Source organism: Anser brachyrhynchus (assembly GCF_964034855.1).
Source record: "Anser brachyrhynchus genome assembly, chromosome: 5".
Taxonomy (NCBI): domain Eukaryota; kingdom Metazoa; phylum Chordata; class Aves; order Anseriformes; family Anatidae; genus Anser; species Anser brachyrhynchus.
Window position 1 is genome coordinate 24,269,758 of NC_137699.1, and position 16,419 is coordinate 24,286,176.

General features: G+C 35.6%; 1 protein-coding gene and 1 long non-coding RNA gene across 5 annotated transcripts in view; both read left to right on the plus strand.

The window, feature by feature from the left end:
- Positions 1-16,404, plus strand: part of LOC308195696 — a 50,348-nt gene extending 33,944 nt beyond the window's left edge. The window contains exon 2 of the long non-coding RNA XR_013951745.1: positions 1-16,404. This exon is cut by the window's left edge and continues 19,460 nt beyond it. This is a non-coding gene — a long non-coding RNA (uncharacterized lncRNA).
- STXBP6 (syntaxin binding protein 6) overlaps positions 1-16,419 on the plus strand; it is a 113,495-nt gene that overhangs the window by 74,467 nt on the left and 22,609 nt on the right. The gene's annotated exons all lie outside the window — the stretch shown is intronic.

Sequence of the window (16,419 nt, forward strand, 5' to 3'; positions counted from 1 at the left end):
TGGGCTAAAATTTTATGAGTAAATTGAGCTTTAGAGTTTTGATGTGTTTTATATTTTTCTGAGGAAGACTTTTTTCTCTTAATGTTTGCCACAGCAGACCAATCTAAAGTGAGATTGTATTCAAACACTAATGTGCTGCTATGTGTCAAACCAGGTATTAGTATTCCTTCCCTGTCCATATACCTTGACCTAGAGGACCAGAACCTTCAGCTCAGTTGGCCCTGTGTCAAGATGATTAATAGCCCTTCCGAAGGCCACCCCAGTTGTTCATAAAACGTGGACATTGATGTCTTCTTTTTCAGCTTTTGAGGTATCCTTCACTAACCTATGTTCTGATTCCATCATTCAGCCTCTAAAAGCAGAGTACTAGTATCTATGCAAGAGAGATGTTGAAAATAACGGCAAATTGTCCTGTGAAGAAGGAGGAGTTTTTTAGTTATATCTTATTGGCGAAGGGAGAGTGGCTTTATTTTTGATATTTCAGAAAAAATGATATATCAGTAAAGTCTGCTTGACAGTCTTTAAATTGTCTTTGGTGGTAGAAAGAAGTACATGGGTTTTGTTGGTTTTCTTTATTTATTTATTTTAATGAAGTACAAGGAATAGCAACATGGTGACAGTAATTTGTAAAATAAAAGTACAAGAAACTATATAATCTGTTTAGGTGGTTCCAGTACTTTTGCTAGTGAGATATTTACTGTTTTCAGTTTTTCTTTGAAAAAACAGTTGTTGTCACAGGCAGGCATAGATGCAACCCAACTAAAGTAGCAGCAAACTATTAATCCACTGAAGAGCAAACAATGAATCCTGTCTGATGTAGAACGCACAAATCTTATTGTGAAATAGATTCACATTATATGGATTTTAACAAACCTGTTTGATAATAATATAAAGGACGTTATGATCCAAAAAGATACAGGAAGTTACGATCTTAAAGACATTGCTAGTGATCATTGCAATTACTTGCAAACAGGTCTTTTCAATTATGACCAATGTGTCTCTAGGGTGGTAATAAGTTTGTGTTCCTTTTGGGGGGTTTGGTGTGGAATGTTAAGAATCATTTTTGTTTGATTTTCTGAAATGTAATTAAAGAATGTTTTCCCCCATAATAGTCCAGTACAGTAAGTACAGTACAATAGAAAAAAAAAAAAAGGTTGATGAACAGCGTGTCAGCTGCTATTAAGATCTATAATGTGCAAAGAAGTAAGGTTAAGCTGCTCATTTTTATGCTCTAAAATAAATTCATGAAGAAAACTTCTTTTGTAGCACTGACAGTATAGGTTGTTTATTTTTCGGAGCAGTTTTTAGAGGAAAAGCTTCCAGAACTACTATAAACAGTAAAATACATTACTGCAAATGAAAAATTAATGCTATATTACCATAATAAATTATTAAGGTTTTTAAGATATTCTTTTCTGTTTAAAATGTTAGAGTTATTTCTGCATTCTGCTGTGGGCCTTTGAGACATTTCTGTGTCTGCAATCTATCAACATTTTTCTCATTAATCATGAGTCAGTTGTATCCTAAACCTGTTTTAGATTTTTTCTTTGGTTTAAAATGTCATGTGCTATATTATGGTCAGGACAAAGTTCAGGTTAGGTCTTCGTATCTTTGCAGTAAAGAGATTAAATCTGAAGCCAAAATTCATTTAATTGATAGACTCATAAATAAACAGAAGACAATAGTCTTCCATATTAATGGCAAGAAGATTAGGGGCCAGTAAGGACTCTATGGCATATACTCCTGTAAGGACTATGCCTATGAAACAGCAGTATATAATCCTGTAATGTAAGGAGCTAGACATCTTAAAATACATAAATTAATAGTCCTTAAATGGAAAAGAAAAGCAAACTTAAAAAAAAAAAAAAAAGGAAAAGAAAAATAAAAAGAAAAAAGAGCTGGTGGTATGCACTTGAGTTGTTTAGTCTTGCCTTTGCATGTATGCCCATATGCAAACATAGTGAGGAAGGTAGTTAGCTGGATGTACATAAATGTTGTATAGTAAAATATAGCGTTTTTTTTTTTATTTGAGCAGTCCGAGAATGTACCTTTTCAAAAGAAGTTTTCAAAATAGTTGGTTGTTTAAATACATAGTCACCAATCACTCCTCTATGTGACTTTAGGAAGTTAGCCTTTTATGTGAAGTTTTGAAGACATGTCTCAGGTAATCTTCCAATCTGTGACAGTGGTCTTCACCTTAAACTTGTGCTAGTCAGTATTCTGGGATATGGAAGTTGTTAGGAAAGTCCTTCAGCTGTCCTCTAACTGCATATCAAAATGAGACCTATGTGCGCATATCTCTGTCCCACCACAAAATCCCCTCTGATGGCCTTTATCTATGTCTTACTTTCTACAACAAATTTTCACCAGATTCTGGGGTTTGTTTTTCTTTAAAGGCTAGGAAGGCACTCTGTTAGGAAACGTTATAATTATCCTTGGAAAAGAGAGGCAACTGATGCTTTTTGAAACTTTCTGTGAAAGTTTTCCTGGTGAACAGTACAGATGAGAAAGTGACAGTGCTGATTGCAGCTGTCACTTAAGTCAAATTTTCAGTCCTGCCATTGCAAAATTGTGCAATGGCATATGAGAATAGTTTTGTTGAAATAAAACTATTTGACTTGAGAGGCAGTTGATGCACGTTTGATGGTGTTCTTTAAACTGAAATGTCTTCAACTGGAAGCATCACAAAATACTTTTTCTTAGGATCCTCCCCCGATGTATGTACAGAAGGAAGCGCCTATTTACAGAACAAATTGATTCTAAAACCCCTTTGCAGTAATTCACTGTCATGAAAAATGGAAACATATGAGCCAGTTATATTTAGTCAATATAAATAAAAGTGAAATTGTTTTCAAAGGAGCTCCTACTACTGCCAGTGGGAATCTGTGATGTGCACTTACAGTTCATCTCTCAATAGTTAACTGAAAGTTTTCTGTTTTGAGTCTTTTCCAAGTAAAAGCATCTTTATTTATAAGGATTAGATCTATTTACTGAATCTAGCTGCAATAGAATTAATTTTCTTCAGAGCAGCCTGTATGGTGCTGTGTATTGGATTTGTGGATGAAATGGTAACACCTGCATTTTGGCTGTTGTGGACAGTTCTTACACAGCATCAAGGCCTTCACATTTTCCCCGCTCCGCTCCTCTACCTCACCCCAAGCAAGTGAGCTGGGGGTAAGCAAGAGGTTGGGAGGGGACACAGCTGAGAGAGCTGATCCAAATTGGCCAAATATATATATGTCGTGCCATATAATATCATGCTCAGCCATAAAGCAGGGGGTAGAGAGAGAAAGGCAGGGGGCTGTCTTCCAAGGTGGTTGTGGCTTGGCTGGGCGCTGATCCGCTTGTGAGAGGGGGGCCTTTGTGCCACTTTTTGTTGTTGTTATTTTCTTCAGTTATTGAACTGTCTTTATCTGAACCCAAGAGTTTTCTTGGTTTTGCTCTTCCTAGCAGAACAGGAGAGAGAAATGGTGGGGGAGTGAGCGGCTGGTTGGGTGCTTGACTGCTGGCTGGGATCAACTCACCACAGTTGTGGGTACAAGAAAAAGCTATGAAAGGGACAAACCCCTGTTTCAACAGTGTCATCAGAGTAGTACAGTTCGGTTTAGTCTCTTCAGTGTTTCTTCCAGCAGTTCTTTCATCTTTTTTTTCCAAAAATGCAAAGAATGCAATAGAATAAGAAGGACATATTCCATACAACTAGTTTAGAAATCCGTAAGTTTAGTATCCACTGATGAAGTGAATGCTCTTTCTCCCAGCTTTCTTTGTGTGTGTGCATCTTGAGCGTTCTTCATCTACCTTAAGTGAGCCATTTGGCTAACTTGTAAAAGTCTAGCTTCATCCTCTTTTTAACACTGATTTCTGAACTGCTTTCCTGTGGATTTTGTTTTTTCATGCTACTGGTATGCTTTGTCACCTGTTGTTGCCAGGAAGTGGTGGCGCATTGGAAAAAGCTTTGTATTGATTCAGGAAAACCTTTTACATCATCAAATTTTTGCTGTTTTCCATTGTAATGCGAAGTGCCTCCAGCAAAAATGTAATAAGCACTGGTACCTGAGCAAAGGAAGAAAAAATTATAACAGCTTAACGTATAAATCTCTGAATGTTTCAAACTATTGGATGCTAAATCTATATATAAATAATACTTTAAGTTACAATCAAAGAAATACATTTTCAGTTAGGATTGGACCGTTTTTCAATAACAGTCTTTGTCTTTCCTTGAGGTAGGTGAAAGTTCAGAGTATGGATTTTGTGTATGAAGTGAATTGCTTGTGTTGAATCAGCAACATGCAGTTCTTTACTATTTTCAGGATCCCTATAAGAGGATTTTTGGTAGAGCTTTTCCCAGTTTTCACTCCTGTGTCTTACAGGAATTTGAGATGTGAGAATCATTCCAACTATGTTGTGTGACTTTGAGGAAATTCACTGAGTATCATGTATAAAATGGTAATGCTACTGATTTTATGGGGGTGCTCTGAGATTCAGTGCTTTGCAGAGGACTTTGAGACAGTAGAATAAGAACTACAATAACTATTCAGATGCTAAATATTTTAGTTGATGTTCTAGTCCCTTACAAAGAAATTCTGTATGTTAATAAAAGTAACCATATGCAATATTTCATACCCCAAGTATTTAAAATACTACATGCAGTAGCTCAGTGCTATCTGCTCATAGCACCTTCACATAAAATCTACTCTACCACAGCTGTGAAATTTGTAATGTAGAGTATATAGTGAAAATTTTTCTTGCAGTTCAAACACGTTTCTAGAGAGTCTCATGAGGGATCTATTCCTTCTGAGCGTTTGATCTTTAAACATACCTAGGATCCAAGTATTAAGAAAAATGAGTGGCTGTTTATAATGTATAAGACCTGATGTGCTGTAATCCAGACTTCTAAAAATTATTTCTCATAACATGTTTTGCTGTCAATTTCAGCAAATGCTATGAAGTTACTATTTCAAAGTAGTCTTTAATATATGTGTAGTATAAATTATCTGCGTAGTAGGAAATTAGATGTTAACTTGCTTTTGAAGTAGGACACTCTTCAAAACATTGTTCTTTTTCAACTAAGAATTCTGCAGAGTTTTCTGAGGGAGTTTTTTTTTGTTTGTATCCAAACTAGTGGTAGAATACTTTTCCTTAGTTCATATACTAGCAATGCTTTTAACTATACTCTCTCTTTACAACCTTTTAGTATGAAAATGGAAGATATGTATCACCTGATCCACTGACCTGAAGTCTTATTGGCTGTCTAATTATTTCTTTCCCACAAAAATGTCGCTTAGATGCACTTCAAATTAATGAGATCAGGAACTCAGAAGCTGCTTCTTGGGCACGTTGATTATTTTGGAACGTGCAGTCAGTATTTATCACTCGTTCTACTGGAGTTGTCTGCAGCTGCTTGGCTGTTTACAGTGCAGTGCATTACAGGCTTCTAGCTCAGTCTGTAAGTGATGGTTGGTATAGCACAAGTACCAAAGTACGGGTGTGCTTTAGTTTCTAGGCACTTTAATTATCTCTCTTGTGTTTGCAAGATGAAACAATCTCAGTGGGTAGCTACGATAAATCAATTGAAAGAAAAAAAAAACTTTAAAAATGCTACAAATTTTAAATGGAGCATGAGAATAAAGCACAGTGGAAAGGGATGGAGGGTAAATACACAACCAAAACGTTGGGCCCCAGTTCAGTGAGACACTTTTTGCTGGAAAATATATTTTCAGCATTTTTGAAGCTAGCTCTCAGTTCCACTTGGTTTTCAAATCACTATTCATATTCTTTAAGACTTTAAAATTTTAAATATTCCTTCCATCCCGTGGTCTCAAAGTGCTTTGCAGACTAAATTGGCATAAAAATAGGTGGAAATGACTTCTGACCCTGAAATGGTGTTGAACGGCACATGGAAATAGTGCCTGAATATCTTGGCAAGGAACCATACTATGCCTATTTGGATAACTGAAACTGTAGGGAATGTTTGTGAAGGTTTTAGGAAGTCTTGATTTAGAGGTTCATGTCAAGAATATGTGTTGGTTGATACCCACTGAAAAATTGAGGACTTCTCCATTGAACTCAGTGTTTGCAAGAGCAAAGATTGAAGAGCCTTATTTGCAGATGGGTGGAGAAGAGCAGCACTATAGGCATTGGAAGTGTGACAAGGATGCTGTCTGCTGAACTGTCTGTAAAACACTGCACAGTATTCTGTACTGTGGAGGTTTTTGGTCTTACCTCTTAACCATCTCAATAATGTTTAATAAGTAAATTTGCAAGGACTGGTGGCTAATGTTGATTTGTTGCTTTCAAACTTCTTAAAGCTGTTAAAAATTGCGGGGTATGATTGCATTTCAAAAGTGCGCATACACACACTATTCTGTGGAATACTGTTGGATAGATAGGAGATCAAAATGGGACCTACTGATACGTAAAATATTATTTGGGTATTTTGAAGACACATATAACAGATGAACATTCTCCTAAATCTAATAGTAGCAGTGCTGGTGGTAAGAAGTGGTGATAGTTGTATTTTTATGAACTTAATTCAAGTTCAGAATATTCATAACAATACTCACTACAGAGATTTTCCTACTTTTACATCTCAGGCAATGCGCTACCTGAAATGTGGGTGTTGTGTGCTGTATTCTTTTTTTCTTGTATGCAGAAAACAATTCAGACAACTACAAAATAAAAGTCAGCATGTGAAAATGTCCCTTCATTGCAGTTATTGCACTTCTAGGCATAAAATGCAAGAAAGAATGGATATTAGGTTTCTATTGTGTAAACACATTGTGGGTTATACGTACTCTGGTAGAGTACTTTGTAGGTTGAGATATGGTTTTTTGTTACTGAATGGATAAGATTTAAATAACTGGCTTCAGTTAAAATTGTATGATGATAACTTGGTATTGCAGTTGTTGGACCACTCGTTTTTCTTCCTACTTGGTCTTTTCCTTCAGTCACACTCTGTATTCCTTCACAGATGTGTTTGTGAATTTTTGCTTTGATTTGTTTTCTGTTTGTTTGATTTAACTTCTTCATAATCTGAAATGGTTTAAATGCACTTTTATAATTGCTTATACTGAGAACTGGATGCTATCATGCCATATGTGAATGTGAATTTTTTTGTAGAATTGTGTCCATCAGAAATTTAGTAATGAATATGCAAGAAATTTTCTACCAAGGTTCTGTCTTAAGCCCCTATGTAGTAGAAGATAAGGATTTTGTACTGAACGGTTGCAGTAGAATCTCTAGGTGCATCTGCTGTATGCAAAGAAAGTATTTACAGGTAGTTTCTTTTACTCTCTTTCAAGTAATTGATTCAGTTCAAAATCAAGGAAAAAGCACAGTTTTGTAAATCATTTTTTAAAAACCTCCTGCAAACATCTATTCTGTTGCAACAGTTCCTTTTACACTGTAGGATCTTAAGTCATTGAGCAATTTATTTCCAGCACCTGAAGACTGTCCAGTTATCTAAGCAAACTTACAACTTGAAAACTATTCCCTAATACAGTACTTTTGGTGAGATACTGAGAACGAATTGGAACTTTAGTTTTCCAGAGCCTTTTCCTGCCCCTCAGGACACTTGCTGTGAGGTTCAAACATTGTTTTCAGGCTGATGAGGTAATTCCTAGTGTACTCCCTGCATGCGGATGCACATCTGTTAAATCGTATGGGAATTTTGCCAAATTCCACTTTTTAAGAGAAGTACTTATGTAGTATTATCTTTAACCAGTTCTCCATAGTTTCTGGTGCTGAAATGACTAGAACGTAGTAAAAAGAATATCTCAAGACACCTTCATGGATATTCACTGTGGTCAATATTTTCAGACTTGATTTCTAAACTAGATTGAAATGAGATTTTCTGAAGTGTGCATGAGTGTTTGCAAGGCTACTTAAAGTATCCTCAGCAATGTTTGTGTAGGTTGCCGTCTTCATTTTAACAAAGAGAGTGAATAATATTGAAACTGTAGGTGATCCAGGCTAATACAGAAGGGCACATGCTACAATGGGCTGCAATTCTCAGTCACCAAATAACTTCTAGTTTTGAGGTGAGGCTCTACCATGCTAGAATGAGGTAAAATGCTAACGCAGAATGCTTTTAGCCAGGATCAACAGTAGTTCTAGGCTGCTCGAGAGGTCTCTGATGATGACTTTGGTCCCTGGGTTGTAAGGAAGTTATCTTTCTTCCCTGGGACCTGGCTGACATACCTAATACCTTTTTGTGCAGCAGCAATGCCTTGGTAGAACTGTCTGAGCACTATCTTGTTCCTCTCAGCTAGATTTTAATTAAAAAACATCTACAGAACTCAAATTTTGTTATATTTGAGTAGAAATAACTCGAGATGCAGTTGACTATCTGTATGCAGGAAAAAGGAGGTGGGAAGAGTTTGAAAGTTGGCTGCTCTGCAATGTGGAATAGTAAAAGGCAATTCCAACAAAACCTGGAAGTTCAGTCATCATTCTGGAAGTGAATATGTGTTTAATAAGATTCCTTTCCAAATATTTGCAGTTAAGCAGAAGCGTTTTCTCTGGCTATAAAACAAAGTCTGCCATTCTTTCCACTCTTAACTACATCTGTTTATACAACTGTGCCAAAATGGAAAGCAGTTGCTTTGGTATCAATACATTAAACTATATAAAGAATAATTTAAAAAATCCATTAATTTATAACTGTAATGTTTCTACTTCTCTAGCTTTAAAATTTTGGTAGGAATAAAAAATGAGGCTGTCAAACTGCAGTGGCTGGATTTTATATGATGTAATGGGGGGGGCTTAAAGTGATAAAATAGGCATAAAAAACATTTATAAGGGCATGTATTTACGTTGTTCTGTGAAAAGAAAAAAATGGAAAACCAGGTGCAAAACTGAAGGGAGTGGCACTAATGGGAAAGAGTTTGTTGTTAATGCTCTTTGTGGTATATTTGGAAAGCATACACACACATAACAACACATAACAACACTTCATGTTGTCTTATGCAACATAAACTGTTTTCATGTAGGTATTGTAACCCAAAGTATTTTTTTCCTTTAAAGATACAACAAAAATATTCCTTAAATTGTATTTTGAACAATGTATGATTAAATCTTACTTAGAGATACATATTTCTTCCCTTGTCATATCTTTTATCTGGAAAGCAGTGAGGCTGGCATCTTATTCTAGACAGTGATGCAGAAGGTGTTTGTTTAAGCAGGTGGGTAACGCAAACTGTTTTTTGTTTGACCTTCTGGGAAGGACTCCGGGAAAAAGTATGTGTTTAGATTTAGGATTAGTTTGTTGTATTTGAAAACTTTTCCTTGTGTTTTTCAAATCGGTGTCAAAACATTCTGTCATGCCTGAAGAAATTGAAGGAATTCGTCTTTGACTAAACTGCTGTGTATTTAGGGTCATTGACATCCACTTGACCTATTTAGTAAGTGGAGAAGATGGGAGCTATGCAGCTGTTCTGTGCTTTTAGCTCTTTACATTTCTGATGGTGACAAAAAGCAGAATTACCAACGAAAGGAAAGAGGAAAGATGGGCAAAAGTAGGAAATGCAGTTCTGAGAAATGAAGTGACTTATCAGCCATTTTGACACCTGGCAACCCTTGAGGAGCAAGCAGGCATTTAAACAAGCCTCCTACCCCTAGCTTCATTTTAGCTCCTTTTGCTTATTTTCGGTAAGGATTAAAGTCTTTCTCAGCTCACACTGTTGAATAGAAGAGTAAACAGGAAGTGCAAGATGCAAAAAGGCAGGACTTGTGGGAGTGCAAGACCAAGAACACAAGTTTTACTTTGTGCAGTGCTTGTGAGAGAGATGACTACCATTGCAAAACAAGGATGAGAATAATACTGAGGTGGAAGTTTAGCAGGTATTTTGCGACTTTGGGGGAAGTGATGGAGAGGTAAAGTCTATACGTTTCTGAAAAAGTACAGAAGATCCTGCATATGTTCTCTTCTCATTCTGTTAATATCCTATATTGTTCAGGTATCTAACCTGGGATCTCTTCTGTCCCACATTCTTTTTAAACGAAACGTGTTCCCCAGAAAAAAACTCCTTTTTTAAGAAACAAGACGCAGAAATGAGCTGCAAAACCACAGACAGTGCTCGCAGCAGAACAGCTTGTCCGAAGAACTGTATGCAGATAACTATATGCAGTTCCTAAGAACTGTATCTGCATAGAGCTCTTAGTGGGACTAGCTATTTTCAGTTGCGATCATGTTTTCTTTTTTTTTTCTGTGCCTAAAATTAATTCTGGAGGTGACCTGTCTACTTAGTAGCACTGTCATCTCAGAGCATCTCTTTGTATTAGTAGCTGAGGTCTAAGAACCGTGGCAGGTCTCAAGGTTGCAGGAAGTTGGACAACCACATTGATAAGGCTCAAAGTTTTACAAGAATTAATTTAGTCCCTCTGTTAAATCAGTATTTAGTTGAAAATGCTGTGTGAAAAGATACCATACATTTTGGTATTCAAACTGAAAACTGGAGTTCATAGCAAAGCTCATAACTATCATGTGAAGCTGCCTAGAAATAGTTTTCCTGAAATCCACATGGTATACTAAGACAATTTCATGCATCTGGTCCTTATTCTTTAGTACCTAGTTGTGCATTCTAGCATACTTTTATTTAATTAATCAGCTTTATTTGTCTGACTGTTGAAAAGCTGTCTGGGGAAATTTAGGAAGTCTTTTCTTTGAGTCTTTGTACATTTACAAAAATGAAAACTGTAATGGATTTCTTTAAATATTTGAGACATTTCCACCACTTACTCCTGCCTTGTTTTCTGAATAAAAAACCTCAGACTTGTGGAATGGAGAAGCAATTGAACAGAGGAACAGAAAGGTCACTGTTCTTCTGAAGGTCAGAAACTACAGATCACTGGACTAACTAGTAGCCATAGCTTGCTAGAATTCTGCACAAGACTGTCAGAATTTTAGTCAGTGAGCTTTTGCAAGCGTATGAAACGGTTGTTCCCTTGGAGGCTGGGACTGAAGGGACTTGATGAATTAGAATTAGATTTAATTGCACAAACAGAACTCTGGAGGGAAAAGGCAGCTTTTCAATATGTAACCCTGGAGAACTGAAAAGTATGGAGGAGTAATTATCTCTTTCACGGTCCGCTCATAACCTACTTTTCTTTTTCTTTAGGAGTGGGGTTTAAAACGAAAGCATTTCTACCACAAGTGCCAAGTCATTTTTATTTATTAAAAAATCTGTATAAAATCTGTATCAGATATTAAACAGTATGTTAATAAAAATGTGCTGCTTCTTTTAAATTTACTCTTTTTATTGTGATTGACTCACAAGTTTAGAAAACTCTTGGCTGTTTTTCGACTTCGTTTCACTCTGAGAAGTTTTTGCTTTAGGGCAACATTTCTACAACAAGGTAGGAATTATTAAATTCTAGATGCAGTCACTATGAACTTGCATCACACTACCATGGTATCCAGTTTAACATTTTCCTCACCAAAGATTTATTTTAAAGAAGTGTTTAGGCTCTCTTGCGTTTTAAAGATTTTTTTTCCCATCATTAATTATTAACAGCTACTTTTCATCATTGGTTATTTGTGAGCTGAGGTATGAATATCCACTGCAGCTCTACAGGGTGTGATGTACAGCTAGCTTATGCTGACCTAACATTAAATTGATGGGTAGTTTTGTATTGAACTACAGATACAGCCAAATATATTCAGTAGAATTCTTCACTCTAAAGCAAACTTCAGTCTGTCAGTCTTACAACTGAAAGTAATTTTTTTAGTAATTTTTTAATTTTTTCTCCTACTTCATTTGCACTATTACATTTTCTGAAGAACTAATGACAAAATAGCAATAAAAGCTTGAGCTACTTAATTTATTAATCTGTAAGAGCTATGGAGTACTTGTGTAGTGTCCAGTTATTTAAAAAATAAAAATTAAAAAAATCTTGTTATAATGTGAACAGATGCAGCAATCACTAACTGCTTCAAGACTTTGTACTTAATTTCTCCCTTCAGTAGATATTTCAATCACTCAGCACTTTAGAAATACACTGAGATATGACTAGAAATTCTGTGAGGCAATCAAACCATTTTTCATAAGATTCCTAATTACCTAAAGAGTTTAAAAGTTATTTAATAAACATATCCAAATTTAAAGAACATCCAAAGCTAAACACAGATATATAGAATCAAGACTTCAAGCACAGATGTTTTTTATATATGCATTTCAAATATGATACATTAAATTTCATAATGGGGTGGTTTAGAACCTCCACCCTATAACTCAGGGACAGGTATTTCAGGGCAGGTATTTAAGGAGTTATCACTCCTCATCGTTTTGTCTTTTCTGTACATGATGGACATGTAAAGATACTTCAGAAGACTGACAAAAAAAAAAAAATATTCTGGGTTGCAGATGCAATGAATTTTGACTGACTTTTGTCTGCCTTAGCTTTCTGTGTGAAGAGCTGTATTGATTCACTGCTTAAGATTCCAGTGACATGCGGCACTGGATTCTAGCTTAGGTCTGGAGTTCAAATACATTCATTTCAGTGCGCTCTAAATTATGAGAGCAGTGACTTTCTTGACTTTGTCACAACATGATCTAAAGTTAATTATTTCTGCCTCTTATTTTTGATCTGCTTTTGAAACAGTGTTTTTACTTAAATACATGTCTCTCAAACTTTAACAACCTCTTTGAAACTTAATGCTGTGACTTATTTTTATTTATGATGCAAAAGAGTTAGTAATGTCTTAAATCCCAGAAGTAATGCTGTTTCTGGCTCAGTGCTTTTTGGTTATCTGTTAATGTACTGTTGTGGTGTTTTTTTCCTTTTTTTTTTTTTCTTATTTTCTTTTAAGGAAAGGTCCTCAGTGTCTTCAATTGTAAATTGCTGTAGTTGACTTTTCACACATTCTTTCTTAACTTACCAGTAAGTGTATATTCCTTGCAATCAGATAAATAAATCTGTTTTGCCTGTGTCATCATCAGATGCACATAAATACTGTGTGGACCTATCTATTGATGGCTTCCAAGCAAATGCGTTTTGTCCACACTGTTGCAACTTCATATTTTCAAGGTCTAATGTTCTTCTACCAAAGCAAACAAAAGCAAACAGTAACACACACACACTAAAACTGAAGCATAATTTTAACATTGTCTTTTATTAAGGTAAATAAAGAGTTTAGCAAACACATCTGTGTGACTTGTCAGAAAGTGTAGCTAGGAGCATGTAATTGCTTCCAATTTTTTTCAGTTTTTTTTCAGATCTATGAAAAGACTCCTTACATGTTTGCAATTTAACACCCACTTAGTGGCTTGTGTGGAAGTGCTCTAGTTTGCAAAGCAATGTAATGAGCAGCTGGTGAGGGTGGCTTTTCCAGCTTCAAGGGAGTCTGTGCAGTTTTAATGACTTCCATACTACTGTCAAGCTGTCATGGACTACACGAAGGTTTTAAAGCGTGCTTGGTGGGTTTGTGGGTGGTTGTGCTTAGAATGTTCTGGAAACTCTAGCTTTTTCCTTTAATACTGAGACACAAAAGGTGAAATGAAACTAAGTCTATTTTGCTGCAGACAATAATTACAAGTGAGAGACCTAAGGCAAACTGCCAGTATTCCAGGAGGGTCACGCCAGCTAACTTTAGACCGAATTTCTATCTAGAACAATGACTGAGATGTTCAAGAGCCTTATAACTTCTTTTGTAGGACTCAGCCTTTCCAAGCTTTAGTGTGTTGTGGATGATATAGGACCAGTCTTCCATTCAAGATGTTTTTATGCTTTATCACTAATAGGAATTTTCAAAAGTTGCTGAAGCTTAGACACTCAAAGTGGTCTTCTTTTTGCTGAAGTGCTGAGTACTAACAGCTCCAGCTGAAGAGAAAGCTGCTGTCCATTGATTGTTAAAAGTGTTATACAGAGAAATTTAAATAACTAGATTATTCAAATAGGAAAACGTAAAATTAGCCAAACAATACATGGAATTTTTGACACTGTTTCACCATCAAATCTGTAAAATCTGATGTTTTTCACCTTGAAATAATAAATTACCTCTGTTTTCAAGAGCACCAGAATCTATGTCATGTACGAGCCTTCAGAGCAGTGAGAAGTTTGTTGAAATCAAGTTTAGGGCTGTACATCTCATAATCTGTTACCCAAAAGATTCTGAGGAAAAAATAGCATTTGATCATACGATTGTTTTGTTTCGTACTTCCTATTTTTAAATGCTTTGTTTTGCAATACTGCTGGTGTTGATTCTATACGTGGCTTACATATAGTGTGCACATTTTTACTTTTAACACGTCTAATTCAGCCATATATTATTGTGTAAATTTTCACAGAAGTGGAATGAACCAGAGATCCTAAAATTTGAGCCACTCTTAGATAGCCTTCTACTATTAGTATTACATAGAAAATATATGGAACTGAGTCCAATATATGAGAAAATATATGGAACTGAAGTTTCATATTTCAGAGTGGTCCAAGCATGGAGACCGTCGAGCAATCACTGAATCTTTAATACTCATCTCACTCACTTTGCATTTCAATAGTTATTCTTTGCATAGTTGCAATAGTCTTTGCATTTCAATAGTTATTCTGATCTAAGTTTGCTGCTACCTTTCTGATACTGTGTTGATTTCCTTTGTTCTGTAACATTTGACCTGTGATTCTGAATCACATACTATGCCAATTTTCAGCTGCTGATTAAGAGACTTCTGGCAATCTGTTCATTATATTGTCATCAATAATCTGGTCAATATATTGAGTCCAGCTGTGCTTTCTAGTCTGAGGTAATTTCTCAGAAACAATTATCTACCATGTAGAACATTAATATGTTTTTTTTAACCTACTAAATTTTCCATGGAAATGAATTTTCTGTTAATAACACATTAAGTTCCCATAAAGCTGCTTAAGCTTTTACCATAGACATACATTGAAAACGTGTAAATCTGAGATATTGAAAAAGAACTTTTCGTATTAATCAGAATTTCCATTCTAAAGTACGTTTAGCATCAAGCCACTGACCTCTGCAGTAGTAAATTTTCATACTAAAAAGCAATGTTAGCTCTTTTCACCATGTGGAATGATGAGGCATTACATCTTAGTTACTGTACACCTGTGCCCCTGAGTGCAGAAGCATATGCAGTATATGTCTTCAGATTTAGAAGCCTGTTAGCTTGTTAGTTTTCCTGGTAATTTGGGTAAAGTGAGTGCACAAAAAGAAGCAATCCTTACTACATAAGTCTTGATTATTTAAGAAGCCTTCTTTAACTGCCAGCATCTAAAACCAAAGAGGAAAGTAACCATTTCCAATACTACTCTTTTTGGAGGGTCATATGGATTAAAAGGATTTTAGGAAATAGATTTTAGCATGGAAAACAAATAACACACCAGCCTTAGTAGATTGTATGGTACAATCATTCAAAAATTTTTTTCACTGAGAGTGAAAATGTTTTGAAGTTGACTTAACATACATCAACAGAAAAATAACATGAATGTAATAGTGAGGATGATTATATAAAACACCTAAAATTGTTTTAAACAATTTTGTGGTGGTTGAAAGTATGTGTAGTTATACTAATGAAAAGAAAATGCATTTGTTTAGAGAGAAAGTATAGTACAGGAAGCCATTTTTCCTGCTGTTGAAAAGTTAGCTTTAATGTTTAAGTACGCTTTGAATACCTGATGCTGAGTTAAAGATGCGCTATTTTGAGTATTTTATATTGACTTTTTTTCCCAAAAGCAGAACTGTCATGTATGACTTATTCCCATTGTTTGTAATTTTTAACATACTTTGTTTGTAACATGCAAGACTGTTCTTTTTTATGGGCTTTGTTTATGGTACCTACTATTTGGAGGAACAGGATGGAATGATTTCCACAGTCTGTTTGTGGTTTGGGGGGGAGTTTCTTAGTGCAGTAAGTGTGTATACTTAAGTCTGTTGACTGTAACCTGGGAACTGAATGTCATAGATGTTAGATGAATGAGAGCTACATGTAGCATCTTATGAAAAGACTGGAGAAACCTGTAGCTTTTTCAGTCCTTCACCGACATTGAAGTCAGTCCACAGTAACAGTTAAATACATTCATGCGTATATGGGCATATACTTGCATGGAGTTGTCATGTTTGTTCTCTTATCTTAAAAAAAAAAAAAAAAAGGGAGAGAAATAAATGAATAAGAGACTGTATTTGAGAACCCACAGCTAATTAGCATGGTGAAATGAAAATACTAAGGTGACAGTAAAAATGCAGATGGGAAGAGCTCAGCTTTAGTTATGTTTTTTACGAACTGTTGGGAACTAAAGCTGATAATGGCTGAAGTGTATCTAATTTTGAGTTGTATAATGCTTGTGTGAAATTGTACCATCACATATAGAAAATACACCATCAAAATTGCTACTGATACGGTGAACTAAACAACACGTTTCTGAATTAAGCCCATTTCAGTTGTATGCTTTTTCTTTTATATGTTT